The following is a 23,713-nucleotide window of genomic DNA, read 5'->3' as shown; positions in this document are numbered from 1 at the left end:
GCACTGCTGCCTCACAGCACCAGGAACCCAGGTTCAACTCCAGCCTCGGGTGACTGTCTGTGTGGAGCTTGCACATTCTCCCCATGTCTGGATGGGTTTTCTCCATGTGCTCTGGTTTCCTCCCACAATCCAAAGATGTGCAGTTCAGGTGAACTGGCCATACTAAATTGCCCATAGTGTTCAGGGATGTGTAGGTTAGATGCATTAGTCAGGGGTAAATATAGGGTAGGGGAATAGGTCTGGGTGGGTTATACTTCAGAAGGTCTGTGTGGACTTGTTGGGTCAAACGGCCTATGTCCATACTGTAGGGATACTATGATTCTTCAATTCTAATGAAGGGGATGAAAGATTATCAGGGATACGCAGGAATATAGTGTTGAGGTTAAAATCAGATCAGCTAATGACCTTATTGAATAGAGAAGTAGATGTGAAGAGTTCAGTGGCCAACTCTTATTCCTTGTTTGTTTGTGCAATTAAATTTATTTAAACAGATATGGTGTGGCCCGAAGAAGAACTGATTGGTTTTAAGAACAGATACTAATCTGGGAGTATTTTAAAGGATCTGCTATCATTGAGAGATGGGGCAAACTGGCCATTTTTTGGAATTTTGTGAGTTGCATTAATTATAATGTTGATTGTTTTAGAATTTCGTAGATTTCTCAGCTGTTCTGGAGCAATTTATCACAGCAACCAAAATCTGAGCAGTGCTTTCACATCCAGTTGTTACATATGGACTGGCCTGAATCCTCCTCCATAAAATGGAGATTCTTAATAAAAGCTTTCCTTGTCATCATGTAGTTTCAAGGAAGAGCTACATAATTCTAATTATGACTTCATACACTCTGGTGGAACTAAGAGCTTTACTTATTCTTATTGTAATGCTTATAATTCTCATTTGAAATAAAGTACAGCAATGCAAATTTCTTAAGTCAAGCAGGCATTTTGATGTGTGTCTAATTCCTTTATATTAAGTACTCATATTATGCTGGTAAATGCAGCAACAACTGTGCCTGTAAACAATCATAAAAATGACAACTGCGCCTGATTTAGCTGGTCTTAGTTGAGAGAACAATTTTGGTCAAAACACTGGGGGCACTCTCAGCTCTTGTTCAGAAATTGTTATGTAATAAGGCCTCAGATGTCGTGTTAGCTAAAACATTGAATGCTGCACAATACAATCCTCCACTGAAACATCATCAGAGACTGTGTTCAGGTTTTGAAAGTAGCATGGGAGTTTTCCCTTTTATTGCAGAGGAAAGCACACTCTCAATTATTGAAGCTGATAGAACCTTATCATTTCTTTCCTGATGATTTTATCATGCTCTCAAAAATTCCTGATTCTTGCAGTTCAGCTGTCTGCTGCTTTTCCTAGATCGCTGTGATTCATGTGTTTGCATGTAGTGTTCTTATTGTACCCATCAAGTTTTGGAAAAGTCTTCAACTTTGACAGCATTGCATTCTTGCTTATACTTATTTGTTGTGTAGATATAGATCACTCAATTTTTAAAATTCATTCATGGGGTGTGAGCATTGCTGGTTGGGCCAGCTATGTTGCTCATCTCCAATTGCTCAAAGAGCAGTTAAGCAGTGGGTCTGGAGTCACATGTAGGCCAGAACCAATAAGAATAGCAGTTTCCTTCCCTAAAGGATAGAGTGAACCAGACGAGTGTTTCCTGACAATCAACAACAAGACTCTTCATTCCAGATTTTTTGTAATTGAATTCAAATTTCACCATTTGAAATGGTGGGATTGGAACCTGGGTCCACAAAACAATACCAGGGTTTCTGGATTAACAGTCCAGTGATAATACCACTCAGCAATCACCTTCCCAATTACAATCAGAGACAGGAATATTGACTAATTTCTTTTCCTACCCTCTAACCATGGGGCTTTGAGACCAATTGTAGTACTTCATTACTCAGAATTTTCTTCCAGCTGAAATCAGCCAATACCACAGAATTTGGAATTAAACACCCGCATACCACTTACGTGTGGCACTGTGGCTCAGTGGTTAGCACCGCTGCCTCACAGCTCCAGAGACCCAGGTTCGATTCCAGCCTTGGGCGACTGTCTGTGTGGAGTTTGCACATTCTCCCTGCATTTGCGTAGGTTTCCTCCGGGTGCTCCAGTTTCCTCCCACAGTACAAAGATGTACAAGTCAGGTGATTTGGCTATGCTAAATTGCCCATAGTGTTAGGCGCATTAGTCAGAGGGAAATGGGTCTGGGCGGGTTACTCTTCAGAGGGTCGGTGTGGGCTTGTTGGGCCGAAGGGCCTGTTTCCACACTGTAGGGGAATCTAATCTACTGTTAATTAAAACAGCATACATTGGAAATATACAGCTGCTCAGGGTGAATGAGCAGAGATATTTGGGGAGCTGACATTTGGGCTTGGATGTTCCAATAGCCAGATAGTCATTGGAACAGTGCAAGCTGAAATTGCATGACAGGACTGTGCAGAAGCCTCAACACAGCAGACTTTGTGGGAATTTCCCAAGAAACTGAAGATTCTGACCCTGTGTCTGCAGCCCTTCGAAAGAGAGGTGCTGGAAAAGCACAGCAGGTAAGGCAGCATCCAAGGAGCAGGAAAATCAACATTTCAGGCAAAAGCACAAAACATCGATTTTCCTGCTCCTCGGATGCTGCCTGACCTGCTGTGCTTTTCCAGCATCACTCTAATTTAGAGTCTGATCTCCAGCATCTGCAGTCCTCACTTTCACCTAGCCCTTTGAAAGAATCCATTAAAGGTGGAGGAATTTGGAGGGTTCCACATGATTCAAGTTATTACTGTAGATACCGAAGGAAAATTAGAGATTTCAATTAAACACCTGATCTAACTCTTGAGTTAGTACAAAGCTGATCACTCCCCCCTACACAATTTAATCTGGTCTTGTTGGTAAGAGCTTAAACTCGCTTGTCAGGAGTTGGCAGCCTAAGAGGACATTCAGAGAAAATCAAAACAAAGCTGGTTATAGGAAGTAGAAAAGCTATAAATGAAAGTGGAAAATATAGAAGTAAAACTTATAAGTATCCAGGGTCACATGACAGAATCCGTTGGTTGTGGGTTTGCTGAGCCCTGACAATGACTTGCTGCTTATACTGTTTGGCTTGCACGCCACCCCATTTTGTAGTTTTACCACATTGACATCTAATTTTTAAGTATAAATGGAACTGCTCCTGTATGCATTCCTCACTCTTTATCGAACCAGGGTTGATTGCTTCTATTAATAGTAGTGGTAGAGTGGAACATATGCCAGATCTTGAAGTTGAAGATTGTGCTGGAGTATGATCCTGCCACAGCTGATCACCCACAGCACCTCGTGGATGCCCAGTTGTAGATCTGTTTGAAGTCTGTGCCATTTAGCCCAGTGATAGTGCCACACATAACACAATGTAAAGCATGTGAAGATGGGACTTCTCCTTCACAAGGAATCTGTGGTGGTCACTGTTGACGATAATATCATGCACAAATGCATCTGTGGCAAACAGATTGATGAGCATTAAGTCAAGTGTGTTTTTGCCTCTTGTTGGTTTCCTCACCATTTGCCGCAAGCCCAGTCCAGCAGCAAATTCCTTTGGGACTCAACTATCTTGATTAGTAGGGGTGCTGCCAAGCCATTCTTGGTGATGGACATTGAAATTGCCTACCCAGAGTACATTCTATGTCCTTGCCACCCTTAATGCTTCCTCCAACTGTTGTCCAATATGGAGGAGCACAGAGTCATGGCCCAAGGGAGGATGGTACATTGTAATCAGCAGGAGGTTTCCTTGCCCATATTTGACCTGATGTCATGAGACTTCATGATGTCTAGAGTCAATGTTCAGGACTTCCAGGGAACTCCCACCTGACTGTATCCCCACATGTTGCCATCTCTGCTGGGTCTTTTCTGTAGGTGGGATAGGATACATCCAGGGATGGTGATGGTGGTGTTTGGGACATAGTCTTACAGAATCAGGCAATGTCAGACTCTTGTTTGACTAGTCTGTGAGACAGCTCTTCCAATTTTGACACTAGTCCCTATATGTTAGTAGGAAGGACTGTAGCATCGTCAGGCTTGTGTTGCATTCATCATGTCCAATATTAGGTTAGATTTTTTTGTTGAGACTTCATAAAAATTATTATAATTGAGTGGGCTACTCGGCCATTTCGGAGGACAATTAAATGTCAACCACATTGCTGAGTGGTCTGAAGTCACATGTAGGCCAGACCAGGTAACGATGGCAGTTTCCTTCCCGAAAAAAGCATTAATGAACCAGATGTAGTTTTTCCCCTCATGATCAACAATAACTTCACAGAAATCATGATACTCTTAATTCCAGATTTTGTCTTTATTGAATTCAAATTCCATCATCTGCTAAGTAATAACAAGGATAATGGATTGTTGAAGGGTGTTGGAAGGTTGTAACAGAATTGCAGCCATCTGATTATCCTATCAAGTTGAGCAGGAAGGCAGGTAGTTCACTATTATTGACAACTTCATTGGATCCAGAAATTTATTTCATATAATGATAAGCATCTCTGATTTTCTGCTGTCTAAAATAATTAACCTTCTCACTCCCTCAAATATATCTCTTGCTATTTATTATTTCCTTGATTTTTTTTCTCTGTCTCTCATATAATGAGTTATTATCCTAATGACCACTGAAATCTTCCCAAGGCAGTAACATTCCAAATTATATCTTCAAATAATAAGAAAATGGTAATGTGTATTTAACAAAGAAGTAAAATCTGTCTGATGGGGGTCTGTGCCAGTTTTGGATCCTTCATTTAAGTATGAACTAACCATCAGCAGTTTCCACCACGGATTTAACTATGTTTCTAGCATTACCTTCATACCTTTAGGTATCGTTATGAGCCCAGCTAACATTACTAGTAATCGAGTCAGATCCTAGACTTATATCTGGCTGAATAGATCATATTTGTTTTATTTAACAAGGTGGTCTTTCACTAAAATACAACCATGCAATGTAGCAGATGTGGTTTTAACAATAAATCAGAAGTCTATTATGTAAAAGAAATGAATATAGAATAGAAAAAACTAAACTAGTTACACAAAATACATTTTGAAAGATTGAAGCACATGGTAAAATGAAATTTAATCTATTCCAAGGCCATCACTTTATTCTACCAAAACACCAGAAAATATTTGTTCTCTATCATATGGTTTACTTTAACTGTTTCTTTCAATTCCCTGTCTTGAGAAATTAGTAGCCTCTTCCTTGAGTGTTCATACAGCTAAGTTTAGTCTTTTTCAATAACCTCTTCAATAATCCCTTCAGGATTCAAACCAAACACTTCTGGCCTGGAACTTTAAAACTAAAATCCTTACACTGAAGAAAGATATTTTATAATACTTCTAAACTAACTCCTTTCTCAAGAAGAATTGTTTCAAACATATAATTTTAAATTAAGACTTCTGCAAACTGAAATACAAAAGATTATTGACCTATGTTTCTGTTTTCCATAAGCAAAACAAAAGCCTGATCCTTTTAAACAGAAAGCTAAAGTTTTCCAAGCCATGAGGTTTGTCTTTTAAGGATAAAAATTATTCTAATGCTCTTCAATGATTATTTCGTATACTTTTAAAACTGTTTCAGTGCAAATAAATTCCCATTATCCCCAAGGGATTCACTCTTTCATGCTGGTTTTTAGAAAATATTATGGTTCTAGAAATATGCACAAGTCAAGCACTAAACCTCCTCATGCACTCAAATTGATACCCAGATGCCACTAGTTCAAACTCCACACTCTAAAGTATTAATATTTAAATACAAACAAATCACACACCTTATATCACAGAATGCACACACCCTCTGCTAGTATTGGTCAGTTCAGTCCCAAATAGTTTAAAAAAAACAAAAATCATGAGTACTCTGAATTAAATAATCCATGACATTTCTACCTTTAAAGCTGACTTAAACCACAAATCATATAATCATTCATAAGATTGCCTAAGTAGGAAAATTAAAAATGTAATTTCATGATTAGTCAGAGAATTTTCCTTTTCCAGCAAAAGTACATAGTCGGGCTGAAAAGTGGCAACTAACATTTGTGTCACACAGTGTCTTGCAATGGTTATTTTCAACCAGACAGTATAATCACTGTTATCCCCACACCCATGCTTGAAAGTCACTGGTATCATCAAATTGCCCACCATCAATATCCAATGAATCATTACTGACCAGAAATTTAGCTGAACCACAACACTAAGTCAAAGACTGGGTGCAAGCGGGCATCAGAGCCACCCCGCATTTGCCACGGGACTATGCCTACATCAGGAAACGATAAGAATTCATTTTTTGTGTTTTAAACAGCAGTCGCAGCTTTAAAACCCACAAAAACTCAGCAGCTGCCGGTCTGCCCACGTGACTGGGAGATAGGAGACAGAGGACAGATAGAATCCACACTAGACCAACATTACCCATGACGCATGGGCCAAAACACCGGAATTAATTAAATATGGAAACCATCTCCTAATCACATCAAGAAACTGACTGAAACACACACATACCCATCGATACGGAGCCATTCTGACACAAAGGACAGGCATCCACCAGACAGGTACGGACAGACCAATACACACCAACACCCCAAGGGAACAAAGGGGGGTGCTAGCCCCTGCCCTCACAGAGAGAGACAAGCAGATAATACCCGGACCCGTTTTACATAAACCAATTAGCACCCTATTGTGCGTGCCCTGCAACTCTCCTGGGACGTCAGGAAACAGCCTATTCGCACCTACTCCAGTGATGATGGGGAACTATCATCCCATTCATCCTCAAACCCCACACATCCTGACCAGTAAAAGTATATAATATGAAGCTGCGCGCGGGAACAGCAGAGCAGCCGAGATTCGGACCTCGGTTGATCTCCGCCGGCGTTACTGCAGTAATAAACGTTACCGATTGTTGAACCGCACTCTGGGCTCAGACTGATATCATTTCATCCACGCTAACACTGGGTATTACCTAATATTTGCTGCAAGGCACAAGTCAGAAGTTTGAAGAAATGCTCTCCATATGCCTGAATAGCTACAGCTCCAATAACACTCAAAAACACTCAACATAACTCAGGATAAAACAACCACAACATTGCACCTTTATTCACTCCACTGCCAGGGCAATGTGGTTACACAGTTTACCATCAAAAGAATAGCAGAAAGATACCAAAGCTTCTTAGACAGCATCTCCCAAGCCTACAATTTCTGCCAGCAAGAAGAAAAAGGCAGCAGACATATAGGAACCAACAAATTCAAGGTTTCCCCCCAAGCCTCACACCATCTTAATTTATACTGGCATTTCTTCATCGTTGCTGAGTTAAACCCCTGAAACTCCCTATCCACTTTAGAGATACTTATACCAGAGGGTATGCAGCAGCTGAAGAAGGAGGCTTATCACCACCTTCTCGAGGGCAATTAGTGATTTGTAATAAATGTTTTCCTTGACAGTGACGGTGACACCTCCATCCCAAACAAATTAATAAAGACATTAAACAAATAAATATATAAGTGTATATGTAAGTGATAGCATAATGCTTGTTCTTCACACTTGTCTCTTAAAGTCTATTAAGGTGCATTTTCAATGACAATGCCATCTCCAAATCGCCCACTATCGATATTCCGGGGTTGCAATTGACTAGAAACTGAACTAGACTTGCATACAAATACAGTGGCTACAAGTGCAGGTCAGAAGCTCGAAACCTTGCCCACCATCGACAAGCATAATATAACACAGTGATGGAAAACTCCCCACTTGTCTGGATGACTCCGACAACACTCAAGAAGCTCAACGCCATCCAGGACAATGCAGCCCATTTGATTGGCACCACATCTACAAGCATCCACTCCTTCCACCACCACCAGTGCACAGTGGCAAAAGATGTGAACAGATGCTTATACTTCATCATGCTCTCATCAGGAAACTATCTGAATTATTTATCATAAATATTGCTGGTTTTAATAAATTTAGGATAGGAGCCACCAAAGCATGTACTGGAGTTCAGGCTATGGAAACGTGACATTGTGAATGTAGAAGTCAGCTGATACGTATGATACTTGTTCATAGCTCTGTACCTCCCCCATGCTCAATTACACAATAACAATTGAGCAAGCCACTCAGTTATATCAATTGCAGGAAGTATAGTAAACAGAGATTTGGCATCAACTCGGGTACTGGAAATGACAGCAGCTAAAACAGCCCTGTTGAACCGACAAAGTCCTCCTTACAAACATGTGAAAGCCACTGCCATTATTGGAAGGACTGTCACACAGATGAGTCAAGCAACAGCCCGGCATAGTCATACAAACTGAATCATATGTTACAGAAAATGTTCCAGGTACCTCATTTACCATAAAGATGTCCTTTCCCACCATCAGAACGCTGAGCAGAGATGGCAGCACAGTGGTATACAATCCATAAGCTGTTCCCCTGGGAGTACTCAACATTGACTCTGGACATCATGAAGTCTCATGGAACCATGTTGGAAGAAGCACTAAGGGTGGCAAGGACACAGAACATATTCTGGGTGGAGGATTTCAAAGTCCATCACCAAGAATAGCTTGGCAGCACCCCTACTAATCAAGTTAATCTATGGCACAAAATTTACTCTATGTCCACCACCAAGAGTGGCTCTGAAGCAGCACTACTATTTGAGCTGATTGGGTCTGCAAGCACATAGCTGCTAGACTGAGTCACCAACGGGTGGTGAGGGAACCAACGAGAGGGTAAAACATACTTGACCTCATCCTTACCAAATTACTGACTGCAGTTTTATCTGTCCATGACAGTATTGATAAGAGTGGCCACCGCTCAGTCCTTGTTGAGATGAAGTCCCTCCTTTGCATTGAGAATATTTTACATTGTGTTATGTGGCACTATCACCATGGTAAATGGGACAGACTTCAAACAGATCTAGCAACTCAAGATAGGCATACATAAGATGCTGTGGGCCATCAGCAGCAGCAGAATCATACTCTAGCACAATCTCCCACTCTATCATTACCATTATGCCAGGGGATAAACCCTGGTTCAATAGAGAGTGGAAGCAGGGCAAACCAGGAGCAGTATCGGGCATACCTAAAAAAATGAGGTGTAAAGCTAGAAAACAGGATTACTTCCATTCTGTATAGCATAAGCAGCAAGTGGTAGACAGAACCAAGCTATCCAACAATCGATGGATCAGGTCGAAACTCTGCACTCCGGTTACATCCAGTCATGAATGATAGTGGATAATGAAACAACTCACTGGAAGAGAAGACTTCACAAATATCCTCATTCTCAAGGATGGGGGAGCCCATCACATAAGTGCAAAAAGGTTGAAGCATTCACAATACTCAGCCAGAAGTATCAGTGGAGGATCCATGTTGGCCTCCTTCAGAGGGCCCCAGAACCACAATGCCAGTCTTCGGCCAATTTGGTTTGCTCCAATGTGATATCAAGAAATGATTGGAGGCACTGGATACCACAAAAGCTATGGACTCTGATGACATTCCCACAACAGTACTGAAGTCTTGTGCTCAAAAACTTGCTGCATTGCTAGCCAAGCTCTTCCAGTCCATCTACAACACTGGCATGTATCCAGGTATGTGGAAAATTGCCCAGGTATGTTCTGTACATGAAAATAATAGCATAAAAGTCCAACTTGACCAATTACTGCTTCATCAATCTATTCTTGAGCATCATTAAAATGTAAAGGTGTCATCAAGCAGCACCTTTTCTCCAATAACCTACTCAATGATGTCCAGTTTGGGTTCTGCCAGGGCCACTCAGTTCTTGACCTCATTATAGCCTTTGTTCAAACAGACAGAAGAGCTCAATTTCAGAGGAAAATTGAGGGTATCCTCCCTTGATATCAAGGACCCCAACAAAAATTGAGTTAATGGACATTGGAGCAAACTCTCCACTGCTGGGTATCATATCTGGCACACAGTAAGATGGCTATGATTGTTAAAGTCAGTCATCTCAGCTCCAGGACATCTCTGCTGGAACTCCTCAGCATTATGTCCTCAGCTGAAATATCTCCAGTTACTTCATCAATGGCCTTCCCGCCATCGTAAGAGCTAAAGTGGGGATATTTGTTCATGATTGTGTAATCTTCAGCACTAAAAATGAACAAACAGCAAAATTCACAGCTGACCTTGGAGAAACTTGTGTGAGAGGGCTCACTGCACAGGAACGGATAAATGCATAGTTTTTAAGTGTAAACTTGTTGTAAATCTACAATAGTGAGGAGAGTGGGTTCTTTCTTGATTATATGCTTTATTGAGATCTGCCTCTTGATTACATTTTTAAAATATAAGCCATAAGTATGAAATCAGCAAGGAGCAGTGTTTTTTTTAGAGAAAATGACAGTGCTATTTTCCGGGTCTGTAGATTGTGAAGGAACAAAAATGGCCTTTAGTAAAGTGATGTGCTCTTCCTGTCAGATGTGGGAGTTTAGGGAGAGTTTTCATGTTACTGATGATTATATCTGCAGGAAGTGTCTTTGGTTGCGAATCCTATCAGTTGGAGCAGCAATTAGAGGAAATAAGGAACTTACAGGTGCTATGGGATTTGATGGAAGGCAGTTATAGGAAGGGAGAAAAACCGCAGATACAGTCAGGTAGATGGGTTAACTCCAGGAAAGGAAACAGGGGTAGGCAGGTAGTGCAGGAGTCTCTTATGGCTATCTCCATCTCAAACAAGTATACTGTTTTGGAAAATGTAAGGGTTGATGCACTCTCATGGGAATGTAGCACAAACAGCCAAGTTCTGCTACTGAGAGTGGCTCTAATGTAGTGAGGGGTATGAGGGGTCCCAAATGATCGATTGTGATAGTGGACCCTCTAGTCAGAGGCACGGACAGATAATTCTGTGGCCGGCATCGAAAAATCAGAATGGTGTGTTGCCTCCCTGGTGCCAGGATCAAGGAGATCTCAGAGAGGGAGCAGCGTATTCTCAAAGGGGAGAAGGACCAGTAGGAGGTCTTTGTACACATTGGAACTAACGACATAGGAAGGGCAACGGATGAGATTCTGAAGGGAGAATATAGAAAGTTAGATGGGAATTTAAAAAGGAAGTCCTCAAAGGTAGAAATATCTGGATTGCTCCTGGTGCTAAGACTAGTGAAGGTAGGAATAGGAGGATAGAGCAGATGAATGCATGGCTGGTGGATGGTGGATGGAGCTGGTGCATGGGAGATGGATTCACATTTTTGGATAATTGGAATCTCTTCTGGAGTAGAAGTGATCTGTACAAGAAGGATGGATTGCATCTCAGTTAGAAGGGAGCTAATAAACGGGCAGGAAGTTTTGCTAGAGCTGCTCAGGAGGATTTAAACTAGTAATGTATAGGGGAGGGACCCAGGGAAATAGTGAGAAAACAGATCAATCTGAGACTGGTGCCATTGGGAAAAGGAGCGAGTCAAACAATCATGGCAGGCAGACACAAAGCAGAAAACAAGAGAGGAAAGATAAATTAAACTGCATTTATTTCAACGCAAGTGGCCTAACAAGAAAGGCCGGTGAACTCAGGGCATGGTTTGGAACATTGGACTGGGATATCATAGCAATTACAGAGGCATGGCCCAGGGATGGACAGGACTGGCAGCTTAATGTTCCAGGATACAAATGCTATCAGAAGTATAGAAAGAAGGCAAGAGAGGAGAAGGACAGCATTTTTGATAAGGGATAACATTCTGGCTGTACTTAGGGAGGATATTCCTGAGAATGCATCCAGCGAAGTTATTTGGGTGGAACTGAGAAATATGAAATGGATGATCACTTTATTGGGATTGAATTATAGACCCCCCCCCCCCCCCCCCCACATAATCAGTGGGAAATTAAAAAACAATCTTTTAAAGAAATCTCAGTTATCTGTAAGAATAATACAGTGATTATGGTAGGGAATTTTAACTTTCCAAACACTGACTGGGACTGTCATAGTGATCAGGGTTTAGATGGAGAGGAATTGGTTCAGTGTGTACAAGAACATTTTCTGATTCAGTATGTTGATGTACTGCTAGAGAAGCTGCAAAACTTGAACTACTCTTGGGAAATAAGGCAGGGCAGGTGACTGAGGTGTCAGTGGGGGAGCACTTTGGGGTCAGCAACCATAATTCTATTTAAAATAGTGATGCAAAAGGATAGACCCGACCTAAAAGTTGAATTTCTAAATAGGAGGAAGGCTAATTTTGACGGTATTAGGCAAGAATTTTCAAAAGCTGATTGGGGAAGATGTTCACAGGTAAAGGGACGGTTGGAAAATGGGAAGTGTTCAGAAATGATATAACAAGAGTCCAAAGATAGTATATCTCTCTCAGAGTGTAAGGCAAGGCTGGTAATTGTAGGGAATGCTGGATGATGAGAGAAATTGAGGTTTTGGTTAAGATAAAGAAGGAAGCATGTGTCAGGTATAGACAGGAGAGATCGAGAGAATCCTTAGAAGAATATAAAGGCAGTAGGAGCATATTTAAAAGGGAAATCAGGAGGGCAGAAAGCAGACATAAGATAGCTTTGGCAAATAGGGATAAGGAGAATCCAAAGGGATTTTACAAATATATTGAGGACAAAAGGGTAACTAGGGACAGAAAAGGGCCCCTCAAATATCAGCAAGAGGCCTGTGTATGGAACCCTAGGAGATGGAGGAGATACTAAACGAGTATTTTGCATCAGTATTTACTGTGGAGAAGGATATGGAAGATACAGAATGTGGGGAAATAGATGATGACATCTTGAAAAATGTCTATATTACAGAGGAAGAGGTGTTAGATGTCTTCAAATGCATAAAACTGGATAAAATCCCCGGAGCTGATCAGGTGTACCCTAGAACTCTGTGGGGAAGCTAAGGAAGTGATTATTGGGGCCCTTGCTGAGCTATTTGTATCATCAATAGTCACAGGTGAGGTGCCGGAAGACTGGAGGTTGGCTAACGTGGTGCCACTGTTTAAGAAAGATAGCAAGGAAAATCCAAGGAACTATAAACTGATGAGCCTGATGTCCGTGGTGTCACAAAGCTAGTCCTTTTTTTTCACAAAGCTATTCCTTGGCTCAAGGATACTCTCTCATTGGTTTTTTTCTGCAGGGTAATAAACCAGGCCGGGCTCTGATCAGTCTGCTTTGGTACAGAGATGAAAAGGATTTTGAGAGGCCTTTTGTTTATATGTAAACAGATGAGACTTCAGACCAAAGTGGTCATGCTTTAGATATAACCTGTAGAATGAAAGGGAAGTGGTCAGCTCTCCAACTGAGCAGTTTAGTTCAGTCCAGAAGTGGTTGGGAGTTCAATAATGAGCTATGTGGAAACTCTCTCTTCTGCCCTTCTAACTTCAACCTAAGCATTTGACCCTTTTTTGTACTGTGGTTTAAAGAAGGCTTGCTTATTGGGATTGTTGCATATATTCAGAACAGCATACTTAAGTCCAGTTTGGATAGATTGTGCTCTGTAGGGGTTCATTATTCTGTTCTTCGTGTTTCATTGTGTAATTTTGTGAATAATTTTATTTGTCTGTTTTAAACCTGGTAGTTAACCTCACTAACTTAATCTGAGTAGTATACTTACCAAAACAAATTGCAAAGTTATGGTCTGGGCTGCCTGCTTAAGAATGTTTTGAGTGGTCTGGCCTAGTCCACAACAGTGGTGAGCAAGTTGTTAGAGGGAATCCTGAGGGACAGGATTTACATGTATTTGGTAAGGCAAGGACTGATTAGGGATAGTCAACATGGCTTTGAACATGGGAGATCATGTCTCACAAACTTGATTGAGTTTTTTGAAGAAGTAACAAAGAGGATTGATGAGGCCAAAGCAGTAGATGTGATCTGTATGGATTTAAGTAAGGCATTCGACAAGGTTCCTCGTGGTAGACTGTTAGATTTTACGGAATACAGGGAGAACTAGCCATTTGGATACAGAACTGGCTTGAAGGTAGAATACAGAGGGCAATGGTGAAGGATTGATTTTCAGACTGGAGGCCTATGACCAGTGGTGTGCCACAAGGATCAGTGCTGAGTCCACTGCTTTTCGTCATTTATATAAATGATTTGAATGTGAACATAGGAGGTATAGTTAGTAAATTTGGAGATGACACCAAAATTGGAGGTGTAGTGGACAGTGAAGAAGGTTACCTCAAAGTACAACGGATTCTTGATCACATGGGCCAATGGGCTGAGAAGTAGCAGATGGAGTTTAATTTAGATAAATGTGAGGTGCTGCATTTTGGAAAGGCAAATCAGAGCAGGACTTATACACTTAATGGTAAGGTCCTGGGGAGTGGTGCCACAAAGAGACCTTGGAGTCCAGGTTCATAGTTCCTTGAAAATGGAGTTGCAGGTAGATAGGATAGTGAAGAAGGCATTTGATATGCTTTCCTATATTGGGCAGAGCACCAAGTACAGGAGTTGGGAGGTAATGTTATAGCTGTACAGGACATTGGCTGGACCACTTTTGGAATATTGCGTGCAATTCTGGGCTCCTTCCTATTGGAGTGATGTTGTCAAACGTGAAAGGGTTCATAAAAGATGTACAAGGATGTTGTCAGGGTTGAAGAGGCTGAACAAGCTGACCTTATAGAGGTTTATAAAATCATGAGGGACCTGGGCAGGGTGAATAGACAAGGTCTTTGCCCCGGGCTTGGTGAGTCCAGAACTAGAGCGCATACGTTTTGGATGAGAGGGGAAAAATTTAAAAGTGTTCTAAGGGGCAACCTTTTCACACAGAGGGTGGTGCGTGCATGGAATGAGCTACCAGAGGAAGCAGTGGAGGCTGGTACAATTACAACATTTAAAAGGTATCTGGATGGGTCTATGAATAGGAAGGGTTTAGAGGGATATGGGCACAGTGCTGGAAAATGGGACTAGATTAAGTTAGGATATCTGGTCGGCATGGGCAAGTTGGACCGAAGGGTCTGTTTCCATGCCGTATGTCTCTTTGACTCGAAGATTCTATTCATGACTCTTCAGGTTCTGAACCAGACTATATCCAAATGTAACTAGATGTGGACGATATCTGGGTTTGGGATGAAACTTGGCAAGTAACATTCATGCCAAACAAATACCATCTCTAATAAAAGACAATCTAATGACCACCTCTTGACGTTCAATGGCATTACCATTATTAAATACCCCACTTTTGACTCTGGGGGTTACCATTGATCAGAAACATAACTGGACCAGACACATAAATACAATAGCTCCAAGAGAAGTCAGCTGCTAGGAATACTGTGCCTCTTAAACCCCAAAGCCTGTCCACCATCGAAAGGCCCAAGTCAGGAGTATGAAGGAATACTCCCCACTTACCTGGGAGTGTGCAGCTCCAACAACACTCAAAAGTCTTGACAATGCCCAGGACAAAGAAGCCACTTGATTGGCACCACATCCACATATGCTCAATAGTAGCAGTGTGTACTATCTACAAAATGCAGTACAAAATTTTACCAAAGGTCGTCAGACAGCATCTTCCAATCTCAAGTCTAATTCCATTGAGAATAACAAGGGCAGCAGATGCATGGGAACATCATTACCTGCAAGTTCCCCTCTGGACCAAACACAATCCTGACTTGGAAATATATTACATTCTCAGCATCGTGAGATCAAAATCTGGAATTCTTTCCCTGACTGCAATATGGGTGTACCTACAGCCCATGGACTGCAACTATTAGAACATAGAACATTATAGCGCAATAAAGGCCCTTCGGGCTTTGATGTTGCATTGACTGTGAAACCAATCTGAAGCCCATCTAACCTACATTATTCCATTTTAGTCAAATGTTTATCCAATGACCATTTAAATGCCCAGAAAGTTGGAAAGTCTACTACTGTTTCAGGCAATATGTTCCACACCCCTACTACTTTCTGAGTAAAGAACTACCTCTGATATCCGTCCTATCTCTATCACCCCTCAATTTAAAGATATGTCCCCTCATGCTAGCCATCACCATCCATGGAAAAAGGCTCTCACTGTCCACCTTATCTAACCCTCTGATTATCTTATATGTCTCAATTAAATCACCTCTCAACCTTCTTCTCTCCAATGAAAATAGCCTCAAGTCTCTCAGCCTATCCTTGTAAGACTTTCCCTCCATACCAGGCAATATCCTAGTAAATCTCCTCTGAACCCTTTCCAAAGTTTCCACATCTTCCCTATCATGCAGTGACCAGAACTACGTACAATACTCCAAGTGCGGCCACAACAGAGTTTTTTTACAGCTGCAGCATGTCCTCATGGTTCTGAAACTCAATCCCTCCCCCAATAAAAGCTAACATACTGTATGCCTTCTTAACAATCTTATCAACCTGGGTGGCAACTTTCAGGGATTTATGTGTGTGGACACAGAACTCTCCCAGCTCATCGGTGGCACGGTGGCTCAGTGGTTAGCACTGCTGCCTCACAGCGCCAGGGACTCAGGTTCAATTCGCACCTCAGGTGACTGTCTGTGTGGAGTTTGCTCATTCCCCCGTGTCTGTGTGGGTTTCCTCCAGGTGCTCCGGTTTCCTCCCACAGTCCAAAGATGTGCAGGTCAGGTGAATTGGCCATGCTAAATTGCCCATAGTGTTAAGTGCATTAGTCAGGGGGAATGGGTCTGGGTGGGTTACTCTTCGGAGGGTCAGTGTGGACTTGTTGGGCTGAAAGACCTGTTTCCACACTGTAAGTAATCTAATCTACACTACCAAGAATCTTACCATTAGCCCAGTACTCTGCATTCTTGTTGCTTCTTCCAAAGTGAATCACTTCACACTTTTCTGCATTAAACTCCATTTGCTACCTCTTAGCCCAGCTGTGCACTCATCTATACCCCTCTGTAACCTACAACATCCTTCTGCACTATCCACAACTCTCCTGACTTTAGTGTCATCTGCAAATTTACCAACCCATCTTTCTACACCCACATCCAGGTCCTTTATAAAAATGACAAACAGTAGTGGATCCAAAACAGATCCTTGTGGTACACCACTAGTAACTGAATTCCAGAATGAATATTTCCCATCAACCACCACTCTGTCTTCTTCCAGCTAGCCAAATTCTGATCCAAACTGCTGAATCCCATGCCTTCATGTTTTGTGCAATAGCCTATTGTGGGGAACCTTATCAAATGCCTTCCTGAAATCCATTTACACCACATCAGCTGCTTTACCCTCATCCACCTGTTTGGTCACCTGGTCAAAGAACTCAATAAGGTTTGTGAGACATGACCTACCCTTCACAAAACCGTGTTGACAATCCCGAATCAACTTACTCCATTCGAGACGATTGTAAATTCTATGTCTTATAAACTTTTCCAACACTTCATCCACAACTGAGGTAAGGCTCACTGGTCTATAATTACCAGGGTTGTCTCTACTTCCCTTCTTGAACAAGGGAACAACAGTTGCTATCCTCCAGTCTTCTGGCACTATTCCTGAAAACAATGATGACATAAAGATCAAAGCCAAAGGCTCAGCAATCTCCTCTCTGGCTTTCCAAAGAATCCTAGGATAAATCCCATCTGGATCAGGGGACATTTCACACTTTCCAGAATTGCTAACACCTCCTCCTTGTGAACCTCATCCCATCTAGTCTCGTAGCCTGTATCTCAGTAGTCTCCTCGACAACATTGTCTTTTTCCAGTGTGAATACCGATGAAAAATATTCTAGAAAGCAATCTTCTCAATGGCAGCTAAAGACAGGCAATAAAGTGTTGGCGCAGGCAGAGACAACCACACCCCATGAGTGATTTTTTTTTAAAATCACAGCCAGAAAATCAACTTCTAAAAGAAACAAAGGTGACGGCAAGAGCTACAGGCATCAATACAATTGGAAAGTTTGGCAGCAGTCAGGTTAGCTAGAATTATGGAGCCAAGTGATGTGATTATATCATCGAGGGTGGAACCTCAATTTTCACTCACAATTATCCACTCATTGTCTGCCAATTTCTGCTACTATGAGTACAGATCAAGTTGAAACTAGTTATTGTTCTTTTAATGATACAGGAATAATCACTTACATTAATTCTGAAAAGTAATCACTGACTCAACAAAAGTTAATGGTGCTGCAGTGGTATTAAAATATAAAATAGTTCGACAATGCAAAATAATAAACAAAGGACATAAAGGTAAACATATGATTAACATTGTAACAAATAATCTGTTTTATAACATGGATTTTGGAAGGTGACTATTTTAAATGAACAATTATCATCAATTAATGTCATCTCATGTTGTGAACATCAGCCATCTGTCAAAAACAAAATTCATTGCCCCCCTGTCTTTCAAAGGTACAACAAATGGTATACGATGTTTTGGAACAAGATCTTCATGGGAATTTTTTATCTGTGCTTGCGTAGAAACAGAGCGGAGTTGAAGGTCCACATGGGTTGCATTTTCTTAGTTTGGTATGGTCTTGCTGGTACAACTCCAACCAGTGGAGAGTGTTCCCCCTGATTGCCACTGACTTCAGTTTCTTTGGAGCTCCTTGATGCCACAGTGAAGCAAATGCTGCAGAATGTTAAAGCAAGTAATTCTCACCTCACCCCTTGAGTCCAGCTCTTTTGTTTATGTCTGCAAGAAGCTGAGGTATCTTGCTGGAAAGTCAGCATCAGTGAACGGGGTCCTAAGTGCTGCTTGATGGCACTGTCAATGGGCCCCCCTTTGTCACTCCGCTAATGATTAAGAGTAGACTGTTGGGCAGGTAACTGGCTCATTTGACCCACTTTATTGTGGACAGGGCATAGAATCATACAATACAGAAGAGGCCCTTCGGCCCTCGAGTTTGTCGGATTGATATCAGGTGTAACACCGTTGGCACTTGCTATCATAGGGCCTGAATCGATAATTTGTGGAAAGCGAATTCTTATGTACCGTACATTTTACTATCGCTATACAACAGACTCTCTTTCACCTTCGGCCATCCAAAAGTTGCCTTCGTGCCAAGTCGTTTGTCACATGGTAAAAGGTGTGTGCTATTTACATACATACTCCCAAATAATCAACAAACAGGGAACTAATGGGAGCCTGATAGTGGAGCTGACTCCTGCGGGCTGCAGCTTTCTCGTTCCCCAGTTGCGATTACCAGCAGAGCAGAAGTGAAAACGCAGAAACTCAGTTGCTCATGCTTACCCAGTTTCCTCAGAGACAGCCAGTGGGTCCCCACAGTAATTAGTCTCCCGACACTTCAGCGCTGACAGGGCGAATGGTGAATCAAACAAGCTTCTCTATGGCAACAGCTCCAGCTGCGAGGAGACACCAGATCGAGCGAAGCAGCTGTTGCTGCAGCAAGAAGTTCAAGGCTCTTTCTCCCTTCCCCGGGCGCACAGATAGAGCAACAGAAGGGGGAGGACAACAACTTCTCCCCCGGAGTCCATACAACGCTCATCTATAAAGCACAGCCAGCTTGCCAATGCCGGGGGGAGGGTGGCTCTGGAAGTTCGCTGTTCCCTCGCTTTGCTCCAGTGCAAAGCGCCCAGGAGCTTCACACACTCAGAAAGCCTGACGTCAGCTGCAACCCGAAGCCGCTTTGAATGGGCTCCAGGCAATTCTTCTCCTGTTGCCTTGCACCACTCAGTGTGCATGTTCATTAATGTGTGTACATTACAATATCCGGGAGCTATTTTTGGAAACCTCAACAGGTTGTGAAATCCCCCGTCCGCTGTCTCCCAAACTTACTGAGGGGGTTGCACCAATTTCTTCCTTTCCGTATTTTCCCTCATTTTTGGAGTTTGGCCTACTATTTTAAGTAATTCCAATTAATTTCCAACCCCCCAGAAAAAGAGAATGAACAGGTGACTTGAGGAAACATGAACGGTCGATTTCGTTTTGTCAAGATTTATTTGTTTGACCTTTGAAGCTGACAGACGTAAATCTGTCCAAAAAAAAACCAAAATCAAAACAAAGAACAGTGGATGCTGGCAATCAGAAGCAACTAGAAATAGATGGGAAAACTCAGCAAGGTTCATCTCCACAGACACCGACAGACCTGCTGAGTTTACCCAGCCCCTGGTTGGCTGGACAGGTTCGTGCCAGGTTCATCTCTTGCCACTAACCTGGGGTCTTTTCAGCGTTGGCCGATAGGTTCCTGAATTAACAATTAACGAAGTTAAAGTGCTAAGTTGCTTCAAGAGAGAGATTGATCAACTTCCAGACGCGAAGGAAATCAAGTGATATGGGTATATGGCAGGAAAGTACTATTGAGGTGGAAGACTAAGCATGATCTCATTGAACAGTGGAACAGACCATACGGTTCCTTGTATACAGAACTGAATCAGCAGGCAACGGAAAGTGTTTACTCAACCAAAATTGCTAACACATAATTTGTGAGTTCCACTTTCTATCATGCTATGTAAAATCATGAATTATATACACATTGTAGTTCTGTGAAATTAAGTGCACACTTGTGTGACATAGTGAATAACATTCAACCTGTCAATCCTGTGACTTATGAGTTGCTTCAGATAGCCTCACTTAAAGACATAGGCAGTTTCATTAAATCTAAAGGTCTCTTTGGTACATTCTGCTCTTCAAGTATTATCTGATCGAGAGAGAAACAAAGCTTACCATTAATAAGTAAAATATGAAGATGAAGATTTAGTGCCACTCTGTTGGTAGGAGCCTTGCCTCTGATTCAAAAATTGATGATCCAAAATTTGAGTTCATTGTCTACCACTTCAATATAGGATGTAACAACCTGATTTTAAAAGATTGTCTATTAGAAACATATTAATTGGTTATTTGGCTAATATCCAAGACTTTATAAGTTACAATATGTCTGTCAGTATTTGACACCTATTATAAACAAGCTAGGAAGGATTGACTGATTGCTTACTTTGCCTCACTGACATTAGCGATACAGACTTTGGGTTTAAAACACACATGTTGCCAATTATTTGTATTAAGTCACCATAATCCTACACTGTCATTAGAGAGAGTTGAGTGATGGTGGTTTAACCTGAGGGTCACCACATGTCAGGCAAGGGGTGAGGCTGAGACTTCATGGTAACCTGAGCTGGCAATGGGAATTGAGAAAAAATGAGGTACCAAGGTAAACTGGCCAAAAATATAAAGGAGGATAGTAAAAGCTTTTTTAGGTATGTGAAAGGCAAAAAAATGGTTAAGACTAAAATTGGGCCCTTGAAGACCGAAACAGGGGAATATATTACGGGGAACAAAGAAATGGCAGAAGAATTGAATTGGTACTTCAGATCTGTGTTCACTGGGGAAGACACAAGCAATCTCCCTGAGGTAACAGTGGCTGAAGGACCTGAACTTAAGGGAATTTATATTTGCCAGGAATTGGTGTTGGAGAGACTGTTAGGTCTGAAGGTTGAGAAGTCCCCAGGGCATGATGGTCTACATCCCAGGGTACTGAAGGAGGTGGCTCGAGAAATCGTGGATGCGTTGATGATTATTTTCAAGAGTTCGATAGATTCGGGATCAGTTCCTGCGGATTGGAGGGTGGCTAATGTTGTACCACTTTTTAAGAAAGGTGGGAGAGAGAAAGCAGGAAATTATAGACCAGTTAGGCTGACCTCAGTGGTGGGAAAGATGCTGGAGTCTATTATAAAGGATGAAATTACAACACATCTGGATAGTAGTAACAGGATAGGTCAGAGTCAGCATGAAGGGGAAATCATGCTTGACTAATCTTCTGGAATTTTTTGAGGATGTAACTCTGAAGATGGACGAGGGAGATCTAGTAGATGTAGTGTACCTGGACTTTCAGAAAGCTTTTGATAAAGTCCCACATAGGAGGTTAGTGAGCAAAATTAGGGCGCATGGTATAGGGGACAAAGTACTAACTTGGATTGAAAGTTGGTTGGCTGACAGGAAACAAAGAGTAGTGATAAACGGCTCCATGTCAGAATGGCAGGCAGTGACCAGTGGAGTACCGCAGAGATCAGTGCTGGGACCGCAGCTTTTTACAATATATATTAATGATATAGAAGATGGTATTAGTAATAACATTAGCAAATTTGCTGATGATACTAAACTGGGTGGCAGGGTGAAATGTGAGCAGGATGTTAGGAGATTACAGGGTGACCTGGACAGGTTAGGTGAGTGGTCAGATGCATGGCAGATGCAGTTTAATGTGGATAAATGTATGGTTATCCACTTTGGTGGCAAGAACAGGAAGGCAGATTACTACCTCAATGGAATCAATTTAGGTAAAGGGGCAGTACAAAGAGATCTGGGTGTTCTTGTACACCAGTCAATGAAGATAAGCATGCAGGTACAGCAGGTAGTGAAGAAGGCTAATAGCATGCTGGCCTTCATAATAAGAGGGATTGAGTATAGAAGCAAAGAGGTTATTCTGCAGCTGTACAGGGCCCTGGTGAGACCACACCCGGAGTATTGTGTGCAGTTCTGGTCTCCAAATTTGAGGAAAGACATTCTGGCTATTGAGGGAGTGCAGCGTAGGTTCACGAGGTCAATTCCTGGAATGGCGGGACTACTTTACGCTGAAAGACTGGAGTGGCTGGGCTTGTATACCCTTGAGTTTAGAAGACTGAGAGGGGATCTGATTGAGACATATAAGATTATTAAAGGATTGGACACTCTGGAGGCAGGAAGCATGTTTCCGCTGATGGGTGAGTGCTGAACCAGAGGAAACAGCTTAAAAATACAGGGTAGACCATTTAGGACAGAGATGAGGAGAAACTTCTTCAAGCAGAGAGTGGTGGCTGTGTGGAATACTCTGCCCCAGATGGCAGTGGAGGCCCAGTCTCTGGATTCATTTAAGAAAGAGTTGGAGTTCTCAAGGATAGTGGAATCAAGGGTTATGGAGATAAGTCAGGAACAGGATACTGATTAAGGATGATCAGCCATGATCATATTGAATGGTGGTGCAGGCTCAAAGGGCAGAATGGCCTACTCCTGCACCTATTGTCTATAACATGCTTTGTATTGCAAACCAGCCATTCAGCCAACTGAGCTAACAGGCCTCCACATTTGAATGTATACATGCAATGTCAGAAACTAATTAACCAGATCCCTTAAGTTTACAAATAAAGAATTTTTTCTATTGCTAAATACTTATTCAAGCTGGAAAGCAAAAAAAAACAGCATTTGGAAATTCTCTGAAGACCAAGGGAAACATTTTTAATAAATGCTGGACATATGACACAGTGAAATGGGGAGAAGTGACCAGTTGAAAGCTGAGTAACGTTTGAGCATTTCATGCAAAGACTACAATTGTGTAGAAAGTTTGCTGCAAAGTGTAATTGCAGTTTGGTATTTTCAAGTGTGCTAGATCATTAATAAAGATCACCCTTTCTGTAATTAAACTTTAGTGCATTAGTTACCTACTTATTAATTTTTAGTCTATGTTGAGTTTTGTCTTGGGTGATACAGTAGAAGTCTTAAAACTTTAAATCTTGTCATGCTATTGTTTTAAGTTGGTTACTGGAAATTAATTTTTTTTAAAAGCTATCAATCTCTATCATGGTCGCAATAAACTCTAACGTGCATGTCTGATGAGGAACAAGAGGAGTAGCATCATTTATGCCAGTAGCACTTGCAGCCTTCTCTTGGGAGGGAATGGACACAAAGTTTCAGTTCAAAGACTTGCTCCATATTAGGGTTACAGGCAGAGAAATGGTTCACCAAACACATCAGCACCAGTGCCCCACAACACAAAGGCTGTCATGACAGGCCATTGCTAATATCTGCAGCATCCGGGTTCAAAACAAGCTCCCCAGTGAAACAAAAGGGCACACAATACCAGTGGCCATGAATATCCCTGTTACTGTAGGCCAACCAACCACATGTATATTA

At 41.8% G+C, this 23,713-nt stretch overlaps 1 protein-coding gene and 1 long non-coding RNA gene across 5 annotated transcripts in view; one reads left to right on the top strand and one right to left on the bottom strand.

Moving 5' to 3' along the window:
- Positions 1–19,366, bottom strand: part of arhgap40 (Rho GTPase activating protein 40) — a 132,361-nt gene extending 112,995 nt beyond the window's left edge. For both annotated transcript variants that reach the window (XM_043710572.2, XM_043710571.2), the window contains exon 1: positions 19,064–19,366. The gene's annotated coding sequence lies outside the window, so the exon portion shown is untranslated. The remainder of the gene's footprint in view (positions 1–19,063) is intronic.
- The window catches only part of LOC148147635 (uncharacterized), a 311,747-nt gene that overhangs the window by 268,333 nt on the left and 19,701 nt on the right, over positions 1–23,713 (top strand). Inside the window, exon 1 of one of the 3 annotated variants that reach the window (XR_015759552.1) lies at positions 19,460–19,955. The exons of 1 other annotated variant lie outside the window; for it this stretch is intronic. This is a non-coding gene — a long non-coding RNA (uncharacterized LOC148147635). One more of the 3 variants, XR_015759554.1, reaches the window with a different exon arrangement.

This window comes from Chiloscyllium plagiosum, unplaced genomic scaffold (assembly GCF_037043375.1).
Source record: "Chiloscyllium plagiosum isolate Xiang-an unplaced genomic scaffold, Cpla_swu_hap1 HiC_scaffold_15, whole genome shotgun sequence".
Classification (NCBI taxonomy): Eukaryota; Metazoa; Chordata; class Chondrichthyes; order Orectolobiformes; family Hemiscylliidae; genus Chiloscyllium; species Chiloscyllium plagiosum.
The sequence above is the reverse complement of the archived record's forward strand: the minus strand, read 5'-3'. Positions and strand labels throughout refer to the sequence as shown.